General features: G+C 46.3%; 1 protein-coding gene and 1 long non-coding RNA gene across 6 annotated transcripts in view; one reads left to right on the forward strand and one right to left on the reverse strand.

The window, feature by feature from the left end:
* The window catches only part of RAI14 (retinoic acid induced 14), a 96,739-nt gene extending 88,292 nt beyond the window's left edge, over nucleotides 1–8,447 (reverse strand). For 2 of the 5 annotated variants that reach the window (XM_083402747.1, XM_083402744.1), the window contains exon 1: nucleotides 8,253–8,433. The gene's annotated coding sequence lies outside the window, so the exon portion shown is untranslated. Of the gene's footprint in view, nucleotides 1–7,190; nucleotides 7,302–8,140 lie in introns of those variants that run through there. The other 3 variants (XM_083402746.1, XM_083402743.1, XM_083402745.1) reach the window with 3 other exon arrangements.
* LOC310659613 overlaps nucleotides 8,349–24,058 on the forward strand; it is a 30,154-nt gene continuing 14,444 nt past the window's right edge. Inside the window, exons 1-2 of the long non-coding RNA XR_014502864.1 lie at nucleotides 8,349–8,464; nucleotides 20,920–21,094. This is a non-coding gene — a long non-coding RNA (uncharacterized lncRNA). The remainder of the gene's footprint in view (nucleotides 8,465–20,919; nucleotides 21,095–24,058) is intronic.

A 24,058-nucleotide genomic window follows, 5' to 3' on the forward strand; every position in this document is an offset into this window, starting at 1 on the left:
TCCATTCTGCAGTGGAACAGATTTGTATGCAAAACCAACAAGCACATGACTGTCATGCTTTTTCTTCAAAGAAAAGTCCAGTAGACAAGAAATGTACAAGAGTTTGAAGCAACCCTTAGCGCAGAGCTTTCCAAACTTTTCATGTTGGTGACACACATTTTAGACATGCATCATTTCGTGACACAGTAATTTAGTTCTACATCATTTCACAACACAGTAATTCAGTTTAACTAGCAAACCAGAGGTTAAACTAACTGCTTTCCAATCCTGGAAGGAGTGTGCTGAACATTCACGCGACACACCTACACACTGCAGCCAACACTAACGTGTCATGACACACAGTTAGGAAAGCTCTGCCTTAGCAGATCAATGTCCTATGATGGTTGTTAACAGAAGCCTTCGCAAAGAAGCAACCCTAAAATGAACTATAGTGAAGCCTCATTAAGCCAGGTAGATACTGGGTATAGGATGGGGTGAAGTGGAGCAATGTTTAAAAGATACACCTAACCAAATGCCCAGGAACAAAAGTAGTGTGTCCACAGAGGTTACAGCACACAGCAGTTGCTCCTATTCTGTTTAGGAAAGCACTTTCACAAATTTCCATATGTATCTCCAACTGGGTGGGAATGAATACTGCATGTACAACTGTACCCTCTAGTGTGGCAGGTAGTGACACAAGCACATCATCACTGCAGAGAAGGAGAAGGGGTGCTTCTTCCCTGCCAAACAGTTGATGGGATCGACTGTAATCATTTTAGAAGTGTTCTGTGGTGACAGCTTCAGGTGGCTTGAGCACACTCCTTTGTACAATGGATGGGAGACAACTAATACAGTGGTGCCTCGCAAGACGAAAAGAATCCGTTCCGCGAGTCTTTTCGTCTTGCGGTTTTTTCATCTTGCGAATCAAGCCCATTAGCGGATTAGCACTATTAGCGCTATTGGCAGTTTAAGGGCTATTAACGCCTATTAAAGGCTTAAGAGATTGGCGGTTTAGCTGCTAAAATGCTTTTAGCAGCTTAGCGCTTCAGAAAAAGGGGTTTTGGAGCGGGGAAAAAACTCAAAAATTTTCGTCAATTTTCGTCTTGCGAAGCAAGCCCATAGGGAAATTCGTCTTGCGACACGCCTCTGAAAACGGAAAACCCTTTCGTCTTGCGGGTTTTCCGTCTTGCGAGGCATTCGTCTTGCGGGGCACCACTGTACATTCAGTCAGCACACCGCTTGCGCAACATAACATTCCCTCCCCTCTCCTCACCGCTCCGGCACCCCATGCCCTCACCAAATCTGCTCCAGAGGGTTGGGGGCCCAGAACAGATTTAAGGGACATGGGAGAGTTTTACTGCACAAGCAGAAATCCTTGGACTGATGGGACACTGTATGTACACTGTGTACAACAGGGCTCATACTGTATTCTAGCTACAGAGATGAATTTGCTCAAATTTCCTATTAATTCAAACTAGCATAAAACAAAGGATCTTCACAACTGGCTCCCATAGGTGGGGAAACCATAGCCCTCCAGATCTACTGGAGAGACACTGATATTCACAAATCAGACAATGCTAAGCTAGGTAACACTGTGGTTTGATCTGGTCTAAGGCAGCTTTCATATATTCCTACAGGAACTGCTGGATTACAATTCCCATCAGCTCCAGACAGCAGGTCCAGAGGTGACGATGTTAGTTCCTTCAGGGAAGATCCACACATCCATTTTGAAATGGGGCTGCCAGACACATGATGCAAGCCCTTTGCAGGCACTGCAAGACCCATCTCAAGGGGCAGGTAGGATCTTGGTCCTCTTCTAATTCCCTTCACAAGCAGGTTTATCATGCTGGCTGGTTTATGAAAAGCACCTTTTGGAAGTACTATGATAATACATTTGAAATTCCAAATCTAGACAATGCATTCAACAATGAGTGCTCATTTGCTTCCTGAACTTAGTGGAGAGAGTGGCACACCACCTGCATCAATTTTCTGTGTCACCGATGGGGGGGGGGACTTTTTTCCAAAGACAGAGTCAACTCACTCAGTTAACACAAGGAAAAGCCAACTATCCCCCCTTGCAAAAGGTCAGAGTAAGAATTCTTCCAGAGATCTGCCTTCCCCTCCAGCACAGCTTCTCCTTTAGCTTCATAAAACGTTAACTCTTTTTCTGAGCCACTAACCCAGTTTTTATCTTCAGATATAAGTTCTGCTGACAGTCTGGGCTGCTCCATCAATTTGCCACAGGCTCACTCTTGCGCTGCTTGAGATTACTCTACTGACAACCTGAATATCCAGCCTTGTCCAATCCATCACACAGCCACCCTCCAGTCAAACTAAAGAAGAAACATTTGACCAAAACCTATAAAGTATACTTTATAGTCAGCCATTGCTCATTTTCACCTTAAGAATGCACAATACCTAAGGGAGGAAGGTAGACCTTGCTGCTTTTTCTCAGCCATTTGCTATCCACTTTGTACTATTAAATGATTATCTACTTTATTTGGGTTTGTTATTTCAGACAATGCTCAAAATCCCCCAGGCGCCAGGAGTGTTTTGCCACTGGCGTGGGTCCAATTGTGACCACATGGAGATCTCTAGATGCCAGGCTGGTGGTTGACTTTGCCATCTGGCTGGTCCCTCCACCCATCTTGAACAGGTAAGCAGAATTGCATTTATATCCCACCCTTTGGTCCACCCCCCTCCTCACTTAATCCCCACAACCACCCTGTTAGCTAGGTTAAGAGGCTGTGACTGGCCCAAGGTCACCCAGTGAGCTTCATGACTGAGTGGGGATTCAAACCCTGATATCCCAGGTCCTAGTTCAACACTCTAACCACCACACCAGCTCCCTAGAGCACTTCTGCTATGGGGCAGCTCTATAAATTACCGTATTTTTTGCTCCACAAGACGCACTTTTGTCCTCTTAAAAACTAAGGGGAAATGTCTGTGCGTCTTATGGAGCGAATGTGTGGTCCCTGGGGCTGGTGGGAGGAACCCGGGCTTCCCTCACCAGCCCCGACAAGCTCTTGGGGGCTTTTCCTCGAGGAGGGAGAAGGGCAGCCCGTCAGTGACAGGCTGCCCTTCTCCCTCCTCGGGGAAAAGCCTGCAAGCGCCACACACACACACTCCACGTGGCTCATGAAAGGGAGCACTGAGCAGAGCCTGGGATGTATACAAGCTCTGCTCAGCACTCCCTTCAAATAATTTTTTTTTCTTGAATTCCCCCTCTAAAAACTAGGTGTGCCTTATGGTCAGGTGCGCCTTATGGAGCGAAAAATACGGTAAGTAGGTAGATAAATATGGGGGCACAATATGTCACTTCAAGAAGGATCTGAAATATTTTTCTTTGAAGCTTGCATTTGTTTTATTTGATGTTTTAATGGGTTGCAAACTACTTTGAGATTTTTTAAAGTATAAAGTTGTATAGAAATGATATTATTATAAATAATAACTGTCCAGACTCCCTGGAAACCTCTGAAATCGGCTCTCCTGCCTGCTAAGCTCATTAGAGTTAGTTCTGTCTTCTGGGGTAGTAGAAAACAAGACTACTCCCCCCCCCCCCTTTTTAAGTATCCTTCAGTCCAGAGATGGGGAACCTGTGGTCCTGCAGATGTTGCTGGATGAACTCCATCCTTCCTGGCCATCAGCTATGCCAGCCAGGTCTGATGGGAGTTGGGAGTTCCTGCCTCTCTCCATCCCTCTTGAAGACCACAATTCTCACCCAAGTACACAGCTTGGACACAGGCACTTAAGAGCCATCACTGAGTATTGCAACCCAGCTTGCCAAGGGGAAGAAAGGCTGAAAATTAGCAATAAATAGGAGGCATTTCTGCAAACCTAACTGAAGCAGGAGTCAAGGGGCCACATCTAGCCCACAGGCCCCCAATGTATAGGCTCAAGCTGAGCAAATCAAATCATCTGTATCATTCAAATGCCACAGCCCCCGCCTCACACAGCTTTCATGGAGCCAATTAGCTATCATAATGAACCACAGGTTTCACCTTGAATCATGAGTATGCCTGAAGGATGATGTACCAGAACCAAATTAACATTTCCAAGGCAGGGGATCCTGCTATTTTAACCCTCTCTAGTGCATGAAACCCCTGCGTCTCTTTCCTAGCAACTGATAGCTTTGTCAGTGATTGTTTGGGAGCAGTCCCAGAACGGAGGACTCACTACTTAGCAGGCTGCATCTTTACTATCCGTCTTTTTACATTATTCTAAAAGAGGGCTGGGGAAGTTCAGGTCCAGAGGTCATATGCAGCCCTCTCCCCAGGTCACCACACTCACTGGCCCCACTGGGCACTCCAGGTGTTTTTGCAGAGTTAAAAAACGTTCTTTGGAGAGCCAGTGTGGTGTAGTGGTTAAGAGCAGTAGACTCGTAATCTGGGGAACCGGGTTCGCGTCTCCGCTCCTCCACATGCAGCTGCTGGGTGACCTTGGGCCAGTCACACTTCTTTGAAGTCTCTCAGCCCCACTCACCTCACAGAGTATTTGTTGTGGGGGAGGAAGGGAAAGGAGAATGTTAGCCGCTTTGAGACTCCTTAAAGGGAGTGAAAGGCGGGATATCAAATCCAAACTCTTCTTCTTCTTCTTCTTGAATCTTCTAACACCTCTTGTTTGTTTGGATGGAGCAAAGAGAGAGGTGTATGCCTGGTCCGCTGTCCTGAGTGACAGTGGTGAGCCCTCAAAGTGAAAAGATGTCCCCACCCCTGTTCAAAGTTGTGTATCTTAATAGCACGTACGTCAGTAGATCAGTACACTGCATTTAGCAACAGTTTGCACTAGTACTCCATTGAAGTTTGCTTTTTTAAATGTATCCAATTAGAAAAGTATTTCAATAATAAGCAGTGGCCTGAGCACCAATATGGAAGGGGAGAGGAAATGTGGATGAAATGCAACAGTTTCTCCCTACCAGAAATAAACTTTACACACACATCAGAAGTTACAAGGACCTATTTTGTCTGGCATATGGTTATTCCAAGATCAATGATAGCTATTAGAAGCCTTGCTCCATTCACAATATTCTTGCAAATGTACTACTCCCTTTTAGCCTCACTGTCATTTTAAAGTGCTACATTTGCCAACCATGAAGTACAATATCTGGCTCAGCACCAAAGTGCAAGGTGAAAGGATGGTTGAAAGCCATCCAATCAAGCGTCCTTGTTCCTTTGTATTCCACAAATCATCAAGAATCTGGCTGTCTGTGCAAAATCTTATATGCACTTTCAATGGCTTCTAACAGCCAGAAGGCAGCAAGTGCTTTCTCCTGCACCTTCTGACGGAGGCATTTACATGGTGCTGTCATACTTATAGGGAATATAGCTACCCAAGCACGCTCATTTTAAAGTAATGGAAGAAGGTAGTGCTTGCTGCCTTCATATGTAAGCATAACCTAAGTTTTTATTTAACAAACAATACAAATTGTACAGCTAGACTCAGATAATGAAGTTCTCATACACCACAGTAACCTTTGGATTCAACATCTACAGGAAAAGTTCCACATGGAATTACTTAATGGGCCTTTTTACATTACATGCTTAGGTGTACACTTGGAAAAATACAGTGCGGGAAAGTGATAAAAAGGTTTCTGAAAATATCTGTGTTATAATGTCTGAGTGCAATTGGCCTCACCCTACTGGGTGCAAATCCAGGTTACTTAACACAATGTGTAAAATGAGACTCCTACCTCTCCAATCATAACAGCCCACAATGCAATGGTTAATTTGGGTTACAACCTGCAACAAATCCCCCCAAACTTTCACTGGTGACACTCAAATCTTGATCAAGTGATGCCACCTTTGAAATAAATCTATTCTAATGCACAGGAGGGACACGGGTGGCACTGTGGGTTAAACCACAGAGCGTGGGACTTGCCAATCAGAAGGTTGGCGGTTCGAATCCGCACGACGGGTTGAGCTCCCGTTGCTCGGTCCCTGCTCCTACCCACCTAGCAGTTCGAAAGCACGTCAAAGTGCAAGTAGATAAATAGGTACCACTCCGGTGGGAAGGTAAACGGTGTTTCCGTGCGCTGCTCTGGTTCACCAGAAGCGGCTTAGTCATGCTGGCCACATGACCCGGAAGCTGTATGCCGGTTTCCTTGGCCAGTAAAGCGAGATGAGCGCCACAACCCCAGAGTCGGCTACGACGGGACCTAATGGTCAGGGGTCCCTTTACCTTTAATGCACAGGAAGGGCCATAACTCAGGGGCAGAGCATCTGTTTTGCATGCAAAAGGTCACAGGTTGAATCCTTGGCATCTCTAGGTAAAGTTGGGAATGTCTCTTCTGAAATCTTTGAGAGCCGCTACCAGTACTTGGCTAATAAGACCAGTAGTCCAACAACTTCATATGTAACCTGTTGCAGGAAAGGGGAACCTGTGGCCCTCCATATGTTGGTGGATTCCAACTCTCATCAGCCCTAACCAGCTTGACCAAAGGCCAAGGACAGTAGAGTTGGTGTCCAATAGCTCAGTCGGTAGAGCACAAGAATCTTAATCTCAGGTTGATGGGTTTGAGCCCCACCTTGGGCAGTGCAGGGGGACTGGACTAGATGACCCTCTTGGCCCCTTCCAACTCAACAATTCTATGATTCTCAACATCTGAAAGATTGCAGTTTAGCTACCACTAACTAGGGAAAAGCCACCCTGCAATCAAAAGTTGCAGGTGTTGCCAGTTTATAAATACAACCCTGAAAGAGAAAAAACTACTTTTGTACTTCTATATCCAAGAATAGCATTTTTTAACATTTCCCACCAGGCAAGTAAAGCTGGAAATAGATTCTCACACCTTACTGGCACAGCCCACAGCACGTTGTGAGCTAGAGTACAAGGGTAGATTTTCATCGATGTTAATGGTTCCCTTCATTTCATATGTCGAACCTTTTTATTATCCAGTAAATTGTGCTCACAACTCATCAGTGTGGAACTGGTAAACATGGGTAAAATCTCCCTTTTTTAAAAAAAACCCACCACAAACAAGCTCACCACATTAGAAATTTAAGCATAAGTACCTTGAAAAAGATAAATCCCCTTAGGAGGTGTGAAAAATCCACCAGCTTACCCTGAGCATATCCCTCCAATGGGATCTTTTCTTCCACTCTCAAAAAAAAATTAAATAAAATCCTGCTTTGAGGATACCTTGGCAGCAGGAGGGAAACCCAAAGATTTTGATTTCTTTAGCCTTTTCAGCTTACCCAGTGATTATGACTCACATGTAAGCTGCGGAGCTGTCAACTTTCCAAAGCCCTGGTGGGTCTAGACCACAGCAATGAGCACTTATGGGATGGAGGGGGAGAGGAGCAAAGAGGTCTTCCCCCTAAAGGTTGCGCTGAGGCGGTCTTTGGAAGGAAGACGCACTGGAGGGGACAGCTTTGTGTTGTCTGCTTGTGGGGGAAAGACAGAAAGAAAGAAAGAAAGAAAGAGAAAGAAAGAAAGAAAGAAAGAAAAGCTCTCTTTTCCTTCTTGGGACAGAAGGTGTCATTTCCCATCTTTTCCCCCCGGAGGAACTTTCCCCCCCCTTTTCTCAAAGGAAAAAAAAAAGGGCCTCCCGTCTACCATACAACAGAAACCAAAAGCTGATTTGAATCATAAGGAGAGAAAAAGAGAGAGAGATGGAGCACCTATAAAGCAACCCCCGCCCTTCCAGCAATCACTTCGTGGGCGTGTAATCGGCTTCTCTATCCTCCACAAGCCCGTTTAAACTTCAGGGACCCCAAACTGCAAGGAAACGAGCTGAGGGGAGCCCCCCGCGCGGTATTTCCCATTCCCGGACCCTTCTCCAGAGGTGCCGCTTATCCTCTCTGTTACTCTCTCTTATTCCCTTGAAGCAGACCCATGGGGAACCCCCCCTCCCCGTTGAAACGCACCCCGCTCGCTTTCCACCCCAAACCTTTCCTGAAGGGAGGGCGAGACAATGCTCCCATTCATAGCGCCCCCGTCTCCCTCCTCCTTGGTGCCCCCCAGCCGAGCTGCCGCGACCGGGCTCCGCGCAACAAAAGGAGAAAAGGCGCAAGGAGGGGAGGCGAGAGGGGGGAGACCGAAGCAACCTCGAAGCGGGGGGAGAAAGAGGGGTTCGCCTGGGAAGGGCGGCTTCCCAAAGGAGCAGAGACGTGAGGGGAGGAGCAGGAGAAAAGTTCGAGCCGGGCGCGCACGCTGCACTCACCCCATGGAGGCTCCCCTCTGCCCGGCTAGCTGGCTGGCTGGCTGGCGGGCGCGCGCACCGGCTCGGAGAGCCGAACCGGCCCAAGAAACAAAAGTTGCCTTTTTGCCCCCACCTCGAGAAAGAACGGAGAGCGGCTCCGCGGCGTTGCAAGCGCCACGACGGGGCGGGCGGAGGAGGAGGGATTACATCACCACGCGCCCACGTGAACGCTGCAAATGAAGGCGCCGCCGCCGCCGCCGCTTATGTTGCTGCTGCTGCTGCTGCCCAGCCTCGAGGGATCGACTCGCGGCGCCGGCTCTGGGGCAAGAACCCAACATTCTGGAGGTGGGTCACGTGGGAAGGGTTCTTCTCCCCGCCTCTCCCCCCCCTCAGCCAATAACCGCGCGTTGAGCTTGCGCGGCTCCCGGCCTCGCGTGGTTGCTCTCTAGCGCCCCTGGAGGCGGAGGCTCGCGGGGCTTTACCTCCGAGTAGACTCACCGAGCAGGATTGGGGGCTCTATGGGTGTTATATCGCCGCAGCTTAGGGTTTTTCACCTTCCGTTGCAGTGCCCTCCAGAAGAACTATTTACTCCAGAGTAAACAAACAAACAAAAAGGAAAGGAAAATATGTGTTGAAAATAAATATGAGTAAATAAATATTAAATCCGCGGGAAGCTATAAGATTATAGTTGCTTGGGAGTAAGATCAGCCTGAGTAAACAGGGACAGGAGTTTGGTTGCACAGGGATAATCCCACGCACAATTACCTGGCAGGAGTCTCCACTTACTGGGACTCGCTTCCAAGCAAACATTCTTAGGATCACTTGGCAATATAAGCCCCTTATTTGGTAGTAATTCCCATTTAAATCAACAGGGCTTACTTCTGAGTACACATGCTTAGGATCAGGCTCAGAGAAGCTTGCGATGCCATTGAGGTGATGTGTTTTGTTTTATTTGGAATAACAGACAAGTGGTATGTTGCATAGATGACAAGAGGTTTGAGGTTGGTTTGCTTTGTAAGGTTGTGATCCTGTGCACACTTAAGTCACACCCTCACAGTACACTTAAATCACATAGCTTCCCCCCAAAGATTCCTGGGAGCTGTAGTTCAACCTCACAGAGCTACAGTTCCCAGTGCCCTTGACAAACTTCACTTGCCAGGATTCTCTGGGAGGAAGTCATGTTCTGTAAATATATGGTGTGGGTACAGGGCTGCAATCCTACACACATTTATATGTAATTCCAATGGAATCAAGGTGACTTCTAATTAGAGCACTGCGAAACACCCCCACACAACTACCCTTCGTCATTATAGATTCCAGAGCACAGAATTGGACTATAAGGCAGCAGCAATATTCACACTTTTGTGGGATGTGGAACATCAAAGTGCAACTTGCTTCCACCTAAGCGGAATATTTTTCCTTTTTGTAAACCAGGTGGAAAGAGGATTTAACTGTGATCTTCTCTCAAACGCACTGGCTGCTTAGAGGCTTCCAGGCAAGGGAACCTTCGTTACATCCCAGATGGTCAGGTTCCAACATGCCCTTCTCCCAAGCGGTGAGAAAATCGAGGGACGCAGCGCTTACCTGGTTTGGGTTTCGTTTGGAAGGCGGTCCCCGGGATCTAACTGGCATTCTGGAATAGCTGCATTTATTTATAAATATATGCAGACAACCAAATCCACTGCCCCACATAATATCCCATGAAAAGGCAACCCACCTCCCAACAGCAGTTGTCTTACAGAGTTTTGCCCCGCCCTGCCTGTCAATTCCTGCATTAGGCCCCCATCAACTGTGTGCACTACAAAGACCTACTGCCGGCTATAACTTCCTACAAGTCTCTTCTGCAGGCACTGCAGATACCTAGTTATATTCCACAGAAAAGCAACTGACAGATGTACTATGATATTCCTATAGACTTACTGCATACTCCTCCTCACTTTAGAGCTCCTCGCAGCTCTGACAAATCCTTTATTTTTAACATTTCGTTATGGAAACCTTGGACTCATCGACTGCTTATTCCGCAAGCCCTCAAGTGTCTCCCACGGGACGTGCCTAGATATCTTCCCAATCTGCCATTTGTATAGTGTGCTTGCCGAGAAAAGCATTCGATGGTCTAATCAGTGAGAACTTCCTCCAGACACCCATGTGGTGATCAGAGTAACCACAATCACTGTACTACAGTGACCACACTCCAGTATCAGGGGGAGTGCACTTACTTACACAATCACTCTGTATATTACACAGCAACCTTTTGCTCAAGCCCGCAAGAAGCCAGAAACTAAACACAAAAGCCAACAATTCTCTCTTCCTAGAAACTGTTACCCTCTGGCATACTCTCTCTGAGCACTGAGGTTCTATATAGACCATATTTCTCCTAGAAACATGTCCCCCCAGCCTGCTGTTAAAAGAAATGGAAAGACACAGGAGATTCAATTATGGATCTCCAAAGTCCTGTATAGTTTAGCCTTCGTTTCCCGCTGTTCATTAGGATGCAGTGTTTTCACTTCCTCACCTTCTATAAACAGGTGTGTTACATTCATATTAAACATCTGAGAACCACCCACCCTCTATTTTTTCAGCGCTGCTGCAAGCAGGCTCTGTGCTGTAGGCTACAATTTTGCACGAGGACAGAAATGCACACAATTTGGTTATTGGGTGCAGAATCCAGTGACAGAACTTGGCTTTTTAAAAGAACAACGAACACACAAAAACAATGTATTTCTCCCAGTTTGGGCAGCAAAGTCAGTGCACGGGAAACAGCTTGTGAAATTCCTTGTGAGATGTTTGAAGCCAGAGCATTTTTTCAGGGGTTGGAGTTCAGCACCAGGAACCTCTTTCCCCGTCCCCAAAGCAGACATGAGTTGCAATCCTATGCATACCTCTTTAGGAGGAATCTCCGCTGAAATTAATGGAACATACTTCTTGAGTAACCATGCTGCAAATTATGCAAAATAGTCAAATGTATCAAAACACTTAATTTGCATAATTTCCACCGGTTGCAGAATTTGAGTCACCTTGGTGCAGAATCCTAGGGGTATTTTTAGCTCACACAGTCCTGACTGCAACCATGTAGCAAACAAAATGCTACTCAAAATACAAAAGGGAAACCTCTGATTGATACTGAAGGATTATGCTAATTTCTCTTTTTCCCATATACAGTGGTACCTCAGGTTAAGAACTTAATTCGTTCTTGAGGTCCATTCTTAACCTGAAAGTGTTCTTAACCTGAAGCACCACTTTAGCTAATGGGGCCTCCCGCTGCTTCCGCGCTGCTGGAGCACAATTTCTGTTCTCATCCTGAAGCAAAGTTCTTAACCCGAGGTACTACGGGACTGCCTCTCCTGGTATGCCCCACAGAGAAACTTACGGTCTTCAAATAAAAACATCTTGAAGGTCCCAGGCCACAGAGAAGTTAGGCTGGCCTCAACTAGAGCCAGGGCTTTTTCGGCTGTGGCTCTGATCTGGTGGAACGCTCTGTCACAAGAGACTAGGGCCTGCGGGACTTGACATCTTTCCGCAGGGCCTGCAAGACAGAACTGTTCCACCAGGCCTTTGACCAGGGCACAGCCTGACTCCCTCCCTCGGCAATCTTCGCGGAGCGCTGGCCCAATGGTTGCCAGTGGCTTGATTTGAATTAATTTTATAATGAATGATTTTAGAGTGTTGTTTGTGCTGTACATTTGTACTATTTTATTGTTGTTAGCCGCCCTGAGCCCGGCTTCGGCTGGGGATGGCAGGATATAAATACAATTATTATTATTATTATTATTATTATTATTATTATTATTATTACTACTATTTCTGGGTTAGCAGAGTCTGTAACCTGAAGCATCTGTAACCCAAGGTACCACTGTAGTCCTAAATCTATATATTGTGTTGTTGGAATGGTTCGGAACGTTCAGTTGCTCAGTTTACAGTTTGTAGTCTGATTTCTGTGAAGTAAGGAAAAGTTGCCAGTTTGGATTGGATTAAAATCACAAATATTATTTACAGGGTAGACCAGTGACTGTAAAGGCATTCCACAATTTAGCTAAGGGACAGTGAGCTGCCCAGAGGCAAAGTGCCTGAAGCCAAGGGCGCAGGTTAGGTAATGGAAAGAAATGGGTCAAAAATAAAGAAATGGGAAGGAAAGATTGGTGGAAAAGGAAGCTGAGGTACAGAGCAGAGAAAACTCTGGCACGAAAGGAGAGAGTGGACTCTCAACATGGGCGTAGCCAGGACTTTTGTTGGGGGGGGGGCAGGAATTTTGTTGGGGGGGGCAGGAATTTTGTTGGGGAGCAGAAAACCGATGTGATTGGTCAGTTAGTTAAGTATGTCTATTATTTTACTTGATCTGGGGGGGGGGATGACAGCTGCCCCCCTGCCCCGGTCTGGCTATGCCCATGACTCTCAAGGAAGTTCTCAGTCCTTAAGTTCAGTGGGAGGATGTGGGGTTTCCTCCTGAGGAGACTGGTTTGAAAACAAAATGGAGTCTGAAGGAAGTGGGACAAAGAGGAGGTTCAAGTAAAGCAGGAACCTGAGGAGATAAAGTATAGGGAAGGCACATAGCTGAATAAGTGAGAAGTCAAGGAGAAAACAGCTCCTGGGGCATCAAAAGGAGCTGCTTTTTATGAGAGGAAGGAAATGAGCAGGCAATGGAGGAAACTCAGGAGGTAGTGGTCAGAGAGCTGCTCCATCTAGATTTGAGATTCTGACGGGGATTTTGCCTGTTGTGGTTCCTGCTGTCACTGCAAAACTGTGACATACAATCCAGAGGAAGGAGAAAAGGTCGAGAAGCAGTGGGTGGCGGTAGGACTAAGTTTCACATCTGCACAATTCTTTGGCTGTAGGCTCTGAGTAATACCGTGTAACTCCACCAGATCCTAAGAAGTATGAGATTTGCAATAGCCCCACACAAAATAGAGAAATGCTCTGAAACTCCTTTGGTGCAGAGCACTTGAGGGAAGCACTCATGCCTGTATCATGTGAGTAATGATGTTAATGCCAGGAACAACACAAAAATCATTTGCGATAAGTGCACAGCAACAATGGAACCAAGGTGGGGGTGAGGGTAAGCCATCAGGCCTGTAAGTAAACTTTCTCTTGCAGGTTTCTTGAAGAAGAACAATGGGTAAGGATTAGCAAGGCAAGCCATTCATCTTTGGTTTAAAATAATAATTCCTGAACGACCAGTCCAGCAAGAGAGTTTAGGATTAAACAACGAAGCAGAGAAGTTGTGCAAGATCCTGCCCTCTTTTGCAAACATTTTCTAGGACGAGCTGCGATTTGTTTCTTGCTGTCCGGCCAAAAAAGGAAAACCGGGAGTTAGAAACAACAAAGAAAGGAATAAAGGAATAACAAATAAGCCTAGTTCTGCAATCAGAATAAGAACCAGGTCAGTCCTAGTTGGCAAAACATCTACAAAAAGTAAAAAGGAATTGTTAAGGGGAGGGGGATAAGTTTATTTTATATTTTGAAAATCACAGGATTTGAGAGCATGGGAGGGGATTCTCGGTGGATCCTTTGAGACAGATGAAAACCAAGGGTTCTTCCACATTGCCTTTATGGTTGTCTAGTTCTGCCTCCAGGTTTTAAGCAAGATGCTCTCAGTGGCACCCACTTCTTCTTTTCATCACGGTGGTCCCCACTGGCAGTGCCCCTTCACTTGCCTTCCCTTTGTGGGCTCAACTCACACAGCTGTCCAGAGGAAGAGGGCAAGGCCTGTGAAGAATGCTGCCCTATTGCCTCACCCTTGTTCCTCCTACCAACTGCATGCCCAGTGTCAGGAGTGCTTGCAGGAGCCGGGCCCTGTGACCAATAGGGCTTTGCAGGACTGGGGCCTTCCTAAGTTTTTTCTGGAGAGGAAAGGCACAGCTGCACAGGTGAGACCACTTGGTAACTCACTGCACCTGGTGGCAAGGGATATAAGGTCAGCATTTCCCTTCGGCTCTTTGCCGCAGCAACTCGTTTCCTGCCTTGCTGCATTTGGCTTCTTGATCCCTGGACCCTTGACTTTGTGACGCCCTGCTTCCTGACCCTCGGACCCCTGACTTCTGGACTCTCGTTCCTGCTCCCACCCTGCCATCTTGCCCCCAATCCCGACGTCCTCAGTTGGGACTTCGACCGCCCGTAAACCAGACCATGATACCCAGAGATGGCAGTGACAGTACAGCTGAGGGGTGGGATGGAGCAACAAGGCCTGGAGTCTCTAGGGGTCAACGGGGGCCTCCTGCAGAGGTGTGGGCCTTGGCATGATGATGCCTGCATCTGGCACCAGACTTGTGGATGCTTCATATAAAATGAGAGCCACCAATTCCGCAGGGTCAGGGAGGGCTTTGCTTGCACTGAGGCCCCAACAAATGCCTGGTCATGCCTCCTTACCTCTGTAGCTGGTTATACATTTGCAAGAAGCAACGTTTTCATAGCTGGATTACATTTTATGGCCTCTGACCTGAGACCTCTTCTCATTCTACTACTACCTTTCAAGCACTTTTACAGCTTTGTCCTAATTGCTTATGCTCAGGAGAACATCTTTTGGATTTCAATGTGATGAGAGGGTAGTATGCCACATGATTAGCTTTTCCACACCAACCGATGGATTCAAGTTACAAGAAAGGAGATTCCTACTAAACATCGGGGGGGACTTTCTGACAGTAAGAGCTGTTCAGCGGTGGGACAGGTCTCCCTCGGGAGGTTGTGGGTTCTCCTTCCTTGGAGGTTTTTAAGCAGAGGTTGGATGGCCATCTACCATGGATGTTTTGGTTGAGTTTCCTGCATTGCAGGTGGTTGGACTAGATTACCCTTGGGTATCCCTTCAAATTCTACGTTTTTTTTAATTCTGTGGTTTCAAGGCAAGAGGAACCTCTAACCTTCAAGGTAATAGATGGATGTGCTTTAAAAAATCTGTGCACACTTTGCTGGAACTGAAAGTGCTAGCCTATCCAATGTCCGGAGGCACTGAAAGCATTTTGTAATGAACGGGAATGCTCTTAGACATAGACATAGAATTGTAGAATTGGAAGGGACCCCAAGGCTCTTCTAAAATTTTCCGCTCAACGTGGGGTTTGAACGGATGACCCTGAGATTAAGAGTATCGTGCTCTATTGACTGAGCTATCCTTCAGTTTTCTAAAGGAGTCTGCTGGGCTGAGTGTGGAATCAGTGGAAGTTGGAGATTGCTTTAGAGGAGGGAAAACAGAACTGAAAACAAGAACAATCACTCCCACCCACTAGCTCGCCGTTCCCATATTTATCAAAGGACAACCATCTTCACACAACACAAATCTACTCAGCGAGACCCTCCTAGTGAAGCCAAGATACCAAACGACCCTTTGTGTGAGGCTTTAAAGATGAACGCAATTTCCCAGGAAAGGACTTGCATGAATCTCTGCCAGTCGCAGGGAATCCTCCCTCTTCTCCATAGCAACCGGGCTCCCTTAGAAACTGGCATGCCATTTCTGGCTGCAAATTATTACCCTTGGTGGAGGGAACAGCATCCGTGTGGGAATAAGATGCTGCAATTTTTAAATTCCACAGGGAGCTCCTGGCTGAGATCAACTGGATCCGGAGAACCTTGCCACAGAGAGTGTTAGCTCTCTGAGTGCCTACCTACGGCCTGCACATTCATCTTCTCCCAGGTGTTCGGCTAATTAAACAATCTATGGCCTTTTAAGCTGTGGGGCCGGGTTTATTGTTTTTGCTATTATTATTTATTAAATGTGTATACCGTCTTTCATCTGAAGATCCCTGGACGGTTCAGAACTACATTATGTATTTTTGTGCTTTAATATTATAAACCGCCCTGTGATCCTCAGGTAAAGGGCAGTATAATGTAAAGGGACCCCTGACCATTAGGTCCAGTTGTGACCGACTCTGGGATTGCGGCGCTCATCTTGCTTTATTGGCCAGGTCATGTGGCCAGCATGACTAAGCCGCTTCTGGCGAACCAGAGCAGCACACGGAAACACCGTTTACCTTCCCACCGGAGCAGTACCTATTTATCTACTTGCACTTTGATGTGCTTTCGAACTGCTAGGTTGGCAGGAGAAAGGGCAGTACAGAAAATAACTAACTAACTAACTAACATAGGGCTGCCAGGACTTGGTCCAGAGTAACGCTTTGTCTCTTTAACTCTAATACACCAAGAAGCTGGGCGGCGTCTGTCCCTGACATCTTGTTATCCCCATTGGTCCTTTCACCCAAGCTCCTCCTTCACCTGTTGGAGAAAGACAGACATTACCTTTGCCCCGTGACAGGGCAGGCAAAAGTACCAGGAGAGCCACTGGATGGGAGGGGAAGCAGCTGCCCTCATTCTCAATGCCTTCAGACCAGGGATGGGGGAGAATTTCAATTCAGTTCACATTTAAAGGCAAAGCTACCAAGCCTGCTGTTTCCAGAATAGTATGCACACTTCAGCACAACCGCCCTTTGAAATTCACACCACTCTGAATTTTGCAGGCAAGTTCTCCAGCTAAGTAAGGTTTACAAAAATTGCATATACTGTGGTAAACAGTTTGAGTCTCCTCCTTGTTTTAGCTGCAGCAGACTAGCATGGCTACGCCTCTAAAAGATATTACAAAAATATCCTATGGGTGCACCCTATGCATGTTTACTTGGGAATTAAACTGAAATTAGTAATTCTTACTTCTACTAAGTATGAATAGGGTGGGCAAGAGTAAATATGCATAAGGTTGGTTGGTAAGTCCATACAAACATCATAATAATAATAATAATAATAATAATAATAATAATAATAATTAATAATAGAAACATTCTGTCTAGTAACCCTGGGCCTTCCAATTATTTGAGGAAGAAGAAATGCAAAATAGTATGATGGGCATCAAGATTTGCCCTGGTATAGCCTTCTCCACATGGTCTAATTTAAAAGACATTTCTGGCGCACACATACATGAACACACACATATGCAATATACCAGATGCTCAGTGGCTCCTATAAATCTGAGCACACAGTGCCTCTCAGTTCATGGCACACCAATTGCATGAAATAGCGGCTGTATACAGTCCCAGATTCTTTTGCACACTGCCGCAGACCAACATTTGTGTGAGTGTGTTTGCAAATCTATACAAAGTGACCACTTCACATGACCACCCATGAGGCGGGGAATTAATAACCCCAATTTAGTCATGTACATTCATTTCAATGGGTCTACTCTGAGTAAAATTGCATTGACTACCAGCCTAATCTTCCTTTCCCCACTTCCTTAGATTCCAAGAGTGGATGCATTTGTATTGCTGTTATGATTGACAATTATTTTCTTTTAATAGTCATGCCAGAAAGGCTGGGCGGGGGGGGGGGGGATTCTTAACCTTTGGCTAACATCCAAATAGCATCGGTTTACGATCTGATGTATCTTTTCTCTGAGGACTACATTTAGCCCTCGCAGGGAGATGGGGTCGGTAATCCAATACCCTTCTCCGCTCTCATCCTAATGCTTATTCCAAAGCATGTTTCATTCTTAAATTATCTTCAAAGCATACAGAGCCGTAGGGAAATAAAAGGAGAATATCGTGCTCTCTCCAAGAAACACATTAAACCTAAATCTCCACTAGACCCATCATAAGAATTAAGCACCAGAGCAAACCCCCTCAAGATAGCTTAAGGAGTTACATACATAATTCCAGGTTCTGCTTGGGAGGAAAAAGTCACATTGGTAGATGATCTCACAACAATTCTAGCACAGTACAAATGTGTTGCATAGTATCACATAACATAGATGAATATGAGGGTTACTTAGGAAGCTGTCTTCCACCAAGTAAAACCATTGGTCCATCCAGTTCATTACTGACAACACTGACTGACAGCAGCTCTCCAGGATTTCAGACCTAGAGTCCCTTGTGCCCTCGGCAAGGAGCTGTAGCAGCAACCCACCCATCCCACTCCACTCTGCTGAAAATGTCACTTTACCACTGGGCGAGAAGGACGGGCAGCTTCTCCCATGTTTGATCTTGCTGCAACAGCAGTGGTGCAAAGTCACACATATATGCGCCATACACTCCATAATCTGATAGGCGCTTGTTGTGCCCCTGCGCAGGGCCAATTTTGCCAGCCCCTAGGGTCTTTCCCAGTCCTGCATGAAGATGCTAGTGGAGATTGACCATTTGTCTACAAAGCATTTGTGCTGCCACTGGGCTATGAACTGTCCCTGTCTGAGCTTCTGGATACAGATGGGACTGCATATTCCCATTGGGGTTGACAGATGGTGCATCAAAGTCACTCCAGATGATCTAGTTTTGGGTGCCTGGTAGGGTGGTAAAGAGCATTATACGGGGTGCAAAAATTTCATCCATGCTACATAGGACCTTAGCATAGTGCTGGATGAGCAGGAAGTATTTGGGAGGGGCACCGACTACCCCTTGGAGCAATCCTTGTGTTGTGCAATGGCCATGTGCTGGATCTTGGCACATACAATGGAACCTTGGTTCCCGAACAGCTTAAATGCTGAACAAATCCGCTCCTGAACACCGCAAACCCATAAATAATTGCTTCGGTTTGCAAATGTTTTTTGGAAGTCGAACATCCGGCATGACTTCTGAGGCTTCTGAGTGGCTGCAGGAGCTTCCTGAAGCTGTGCCTTGGTTTTTGAACCATTTTGGGAGTCAAATGGACTCCCGGAACGGATTGAGTTCGGAAACCAAGGTTTAACTGTATGTGGTCAAGTGTCATGGACTGGCTGGAGGCAGAGAAGTGGTTGGAGGGCACCAGCTGGGGAACCTCCAAGGGATTAAGGCTCAGTACCAGGGGAATGGTGGTGGGACGACCGTGAGTGGTCAGGGGGAGAAGAGGGAGCAGACCTGGAGGAGGAGGTGTCAGAAGCTGAAGAGGGAACAGGGTTTAGTGAGCAGGAAGAAGCTGTGGCAGAGAGCAGTCCAGACTCAAAGGCAGGAGAGGAGGGGAGCAGGAGACAGAAATGAGGCAGGCTGCTGAAGAATCTAGGGAGCCCCATCTGCTGCTTCCCTCCCCTCTGGTCTCCTAGAACATGCTGAGAAATGAAAAGAGTGGAGCAACAAGAAACAAGACGTTGGAGCCTTGGCCTGCTGGGGAAGGAACTGGGGAGGAGCCATTACTTCTGGTGCCAATGTTACCATCTGTATTTATGTTTGTTTAATTGACTGAAATTATCTGTCCCTCTCCCAAATCAATGTTGAAAGGCCTATGGTCTTTAAATTATTCTGATGTTTCTCATACCAGCATCTTCCATTTAAAAGAATAAACATACCCCACCCCCAAAGATACCATCAACAACAGAAGCAGCTTATCCAAAATGTTGCTAAGAGGAAAAAGTTGTTCTCATTTCCACTGAAGACCACACAGCTTGCTTTCATTATAGGCTAGAGAGAGGTATAAAGAGGTGGGCAAATGGAACTCCGAGTCTCATTCTTTTTTCCATTTTCTGGGAGGATTATGTATATCGCATGTCCCGAAGCATTACAGGAAAATATATCAAAGGGCTAGAAAGTGGGATGCTATCCAAGATGGAGCCTTTGCATTTAAAATAGGACCTGGGGACGTCTGCACTTATATCTGAGGACAGATATAAACCCTTATGTAATCCTTCTCCATCCATGAGGCTCTGCGTAAGTCATTTTGCAAAGAGGCATGTAATTGCAACCAGTTACGCCAAAAGGACAGGAAAGGCTTTTCTCCTGTGTGCAGAGCAGTGGTGTAGGGGCAAATTCAGAGGCGCAGGCTCCCTTCATGAGAGTCACATTCACTCCCCCTTCTCAGATTATAATTAGGGGTGCATTACGACTGATCCAATGCAGATCATCATGTGTTGCCTATTTTCTGTGTACGTACATGGGCAAATGATTTGGAGTGCTCTGATATCTTATTTCAGAGTGACTTAAGCTGACCTCGAAGTTCCATTGCGCTTAACAGAACTTGCGCACAGAAAGCACCTTGTCTTTTCAGTGTTCCTGAGAAATAAAGTAAGCAATAAAATATAATTAAAAATCAATACGAATGGTTGATGCGATGGGCATGCCATCTCCCGTCTTCAAACCACAAATCCACAGACATGTCATGGACCACAGTTTATTTAGATAACAACAACAAACAAAAAAATGCACACTAATTGCATTTACTCCAAAACATCACATCTAGTTTGGTCCTGATAATGGTTAAGATGAAGTCGGGTGGGGTGACTCAGACGGCTAGTTTTTATGGAGTCTGTTTCCACTGGAGAAGAGAAAGCCCTGGCTTGGGTGTTGTCACAATAGTCTGTTTATTTGCAAAGGAATACCCAAATAGCGCAGATATTGTGGAAGCTATAAAAACTAGCAGAGAAGCAGGTTGTGCAAGCCTCAGAAGCAACAATGGCACCCTGGAATCTTACATTTATTAATTTGTTTTTATCAATTAATTTTCTATACTGTCCTTCATCCGAGGATCCCAGGGCGGTTTACAATATAAACACAGCAGCCTTCGCATTTATTGTGTTGTTGCTTCATGTGAGCCAGTTGTCCTAACACAGGGCTATACAAGGTTGTGACACACAAAGCTGAATGCTCCCCATGGCAGATGGATGAAGCGGCCTGCTTTCTCTCCCCGCTCTACCTTCTCAGTCAGCAAAAACAGTGCGTTTCCTAAGCTCCTGAGCAGTCGCTATCCACTGCTGGCAGCGGGCTGGATTCCATTTTGCAGGTTACCATTTGTGGAAGCCTGCCTCAACATAAGTTTTTTATTAATTTGCCATAAAAGCAGGGACGGCAGCTCCGTACAGAGAAAGGAACATTTCTCATGCTGCTATCTCTCAGATTCCACAGATCAGCTCTAATCGATAATGTCTTTTATTACTCTAGGATGGGTTCCATAAAAACAGGATTAGACGAGGAATTCTCAGCATTGCAACTGATCGCACTGGACAATCCCTTTTAAAAAAATGACGCCTAGTGCCTAAAATGCCTTGTCTGAAGGCAGCCCTCCATGCCATCAAGGCTATAAATCTAACAGCTAAGGAACCCATTTGAATGCCAGGTACTGTATACACATTTAATTAAGCTCGATTACACTAACAATTCACTTCACTGATCAGGCTGTATCCTGGAGCATATACCAGAGGAAACCCTTGCACTAAAGCTTTTCGTTGTGATCCAAATTGAATATTTCTGCAAAAGTCTGTGTGATTCTTTTTTTGGGGGGGGGGTGTTCAGTATTTTGTGGTGCTTGAGAATCAGATGACATGCATTCGACAACTGCTTTTATCATGTAAAATCTTTCTCTTCCCCATTCCTTTGTCTTTCATATCTTTTTTTGTCTCTTTCCACCACCAACTTTTGAGTCTGTACTTCATTGCCCACATTCCCCCCCCCCCCGTAGCTATTTCCAGAGCCACCCCACACTGCTTATCTCTTTTGTTAGGCAGAAGGCATTAATCAATTAATCGGTGTGATTAATTAGGTAACAACAGATTAAAATGGCTTCCCTTTGTCTCCCTTTGGCAATTCCTTTGGTGCCAACCAATGTTTTTTCTTTTGCTCTCTTTTTTCCCCTACATGCAGAGCAGTGCTTTTTGGGTGCTTCCAGATAACCTGCTTATTGAGCGTTCAGCCTGATTTGTTGGTGGGGAGGTTAGATGATGTTGTGTCAAAACAAGCACACTTTCCAATGCATTTCCCCACTCACTTTCCTTACCGGAAAAAGCCTGATCTTTGGGGAAGGTGGGTTTGCTGTGCAAGATCTCCCAATCAACTTTAATTGAACAACCTGCTTTTGCAACTGAGTACCACTCAAAAAAAGGGTGGTGGTGTGGGTGGCGCTGTGGGTTAAACCACAGGGCCTAGGACTTGCCGATCAGAAGGTCGGAGGTTCGAATCCCCGTGACGGGGTGAGCTCCCGTTGCTCGGTCCCTGCTCTGCCAACCTAGCAGTTCGAAAGCCCGTCAAAGTACAAGTAGATAAATAGGTACCGCTCCAGCGGGAAGGTAAACGGCGTTTCCGTGCGCTGCTCTGGTTCGCCAGAAGCGGCTTAGTCATGCTGGCCACATGACCCGGAGGCTGTACACCGGCTCCCTCGGCCAGTAAAGCGAGATGAGCGCCGCAACCCCAGAGTCAGTCACAACTGGATCTAATGGTCAGGGGTCCCTTTACCTTTACCACTCAAACATAGTGACAATCTGGAAATGCCCTTAGTGTCTGGAATGATAGCATGGAAAGCTAATATTCATCACTGCCCATAATTTTGTAAGTTGCCAAACTAGACAACGTAGCGGAGATCTGTGATTGGGTCTCTTGCCTCTTTACATGTTGGTCAGTGTCAGCTGTAGAACAAAAATGGGGGGGGGGGCATCCTAACTCCTTCCCCTTTTATCTTGCCAGTAAAAACCTCCATCATTCTGAAGCAACCAGTTGCCCCAATAGGGAAACAACATATTCAGGATGTTCACATTATGTTTTCCCCAACAGGGCAGAGAGGAAGGAACCCTTTGGCCCCCCTCAATAAAAATACATGGCTGACGGAGGTTCTGCCCCCCAACAAAAGTCCTGCCTACAACCATGGGTGGGAGGAGGTGATCAGGAAAATTACAGGAGACAGGGGTAAGCATTCCTCCCCCAGAGCCATGTTCCTGGCCTGAATTATAACCCCTGCTCTTGCTATTGGTCAACACTTAAAGAAACAGGGGCTCTGGGCACCAATCTATGTTGGATTGTCTACTTTGGCCCTAGAATGAAATGCAACTAGCCAAAGCATAAAAGAAAAGATGGCACTTTTTGTTGGGCTTCCAGGACAGGGCTCTATATCCCTGGCACTATATCCATACCCCCACTTTTTCCACACAAATATGCATGGCCACAGGATTGTTCAGTGTTCATTAGGGACAGGGGCTCCTCCACTGAACACCCACAAGTAGTTCATTGCTGAGCCACCCAGTTGGGCCTATGATGAGGACTCACACCTCCCCAAGTAACCTACCAACCCCTCAAGTTCCTTCCCAGCACCTTTTCACCACTGGGCTTTGGCTCAACCAGAGCTCTAGCCCCACCAATGAACTTCTAACAACCACATCTCCCCAACACCTTCCCTTCCTCCTCAGTTGTAAGGAACTCATCAATATTCAACTGTAAACAGAAGAAGAAGAAGAGGAAGAGTTTGGATTTGATATCCCGCCTTTCACTCCCTTTAAGGAGTCTCAAAGCGGCTAACATTCTCCTTTCCCTTCCTCCCCCACAACAAACACTCTGTGAGGTGAGTGGGGCTGAGAGACTTCCGAGAAGTGTGACTGGCCCAAGGTCACCCAGCAGCTGCATGTGGAGGAGCGGAGACGCGAACCCGGTTACCCAGATTACGAATCTACCGCTCTTAACCACTACACCACACTGGCTCTCCTCTCAGCTGCCTCTCCTCTCAGCTGTTCCTTATCCAACTCGTCTCCCACCCATTCTCCACCAGGAAGCCCTGCTGACCGGGGTCCTGCTTCTGCAGCCACACAGGAAGGAAGCCCAGGGGACAGTGAGGTGGTTCCTCCCACTTTTCCATGCATAATGTAGTGCTCAGGGCGTTTTGTTATATTACGTTTACGGTTAAACAGTTTGCTGCCCTGACCATTTATCTCTAGGCAAACCTGACCTTTTTGTTAGGCACTGGAATTCATTAATAGCCCCTTCCCCCTAGAAAGCAACAACCCTTTAAAAAAAGAATCCTTATCCAAGCAGTCATGCAGAATCCTACATGGTGATTAGCTTGTGGGCTGCAAATGATTTATTAGATCTAATAAGGCGAGCCACATGTAGATGCTTGTAGGGCAAAAGGGAGGTTGGATTGCATAGATCTTACACAAGCAATGAGACTCAGGCCAGCATTGCAACGCTGGTGAATTATGGCATTATCAGATTGGAATTGTGTTGTGTAATGCAAAAAATGCAAAATGGGTTTCTCATAGATTTAAAAGGCATTATTAACGCACCTCTAGAAGCTATCTTAAAAACTCCTGCTGTATTGATG

The sequence above is a fragment of the Podarcis tiliguerta genome (assembly GCF_965153285.1).
Source record: "Podarcis tiliguerta genome assembly, chromosome: 11".
NCBI classification, from domain to species: domain Eukaryota; kingdom Metazoa; phylum Chordata; class Lepidosauria; order Squamata; family Lacertidae; genus Podarcis; species Podarcis tiliguerta.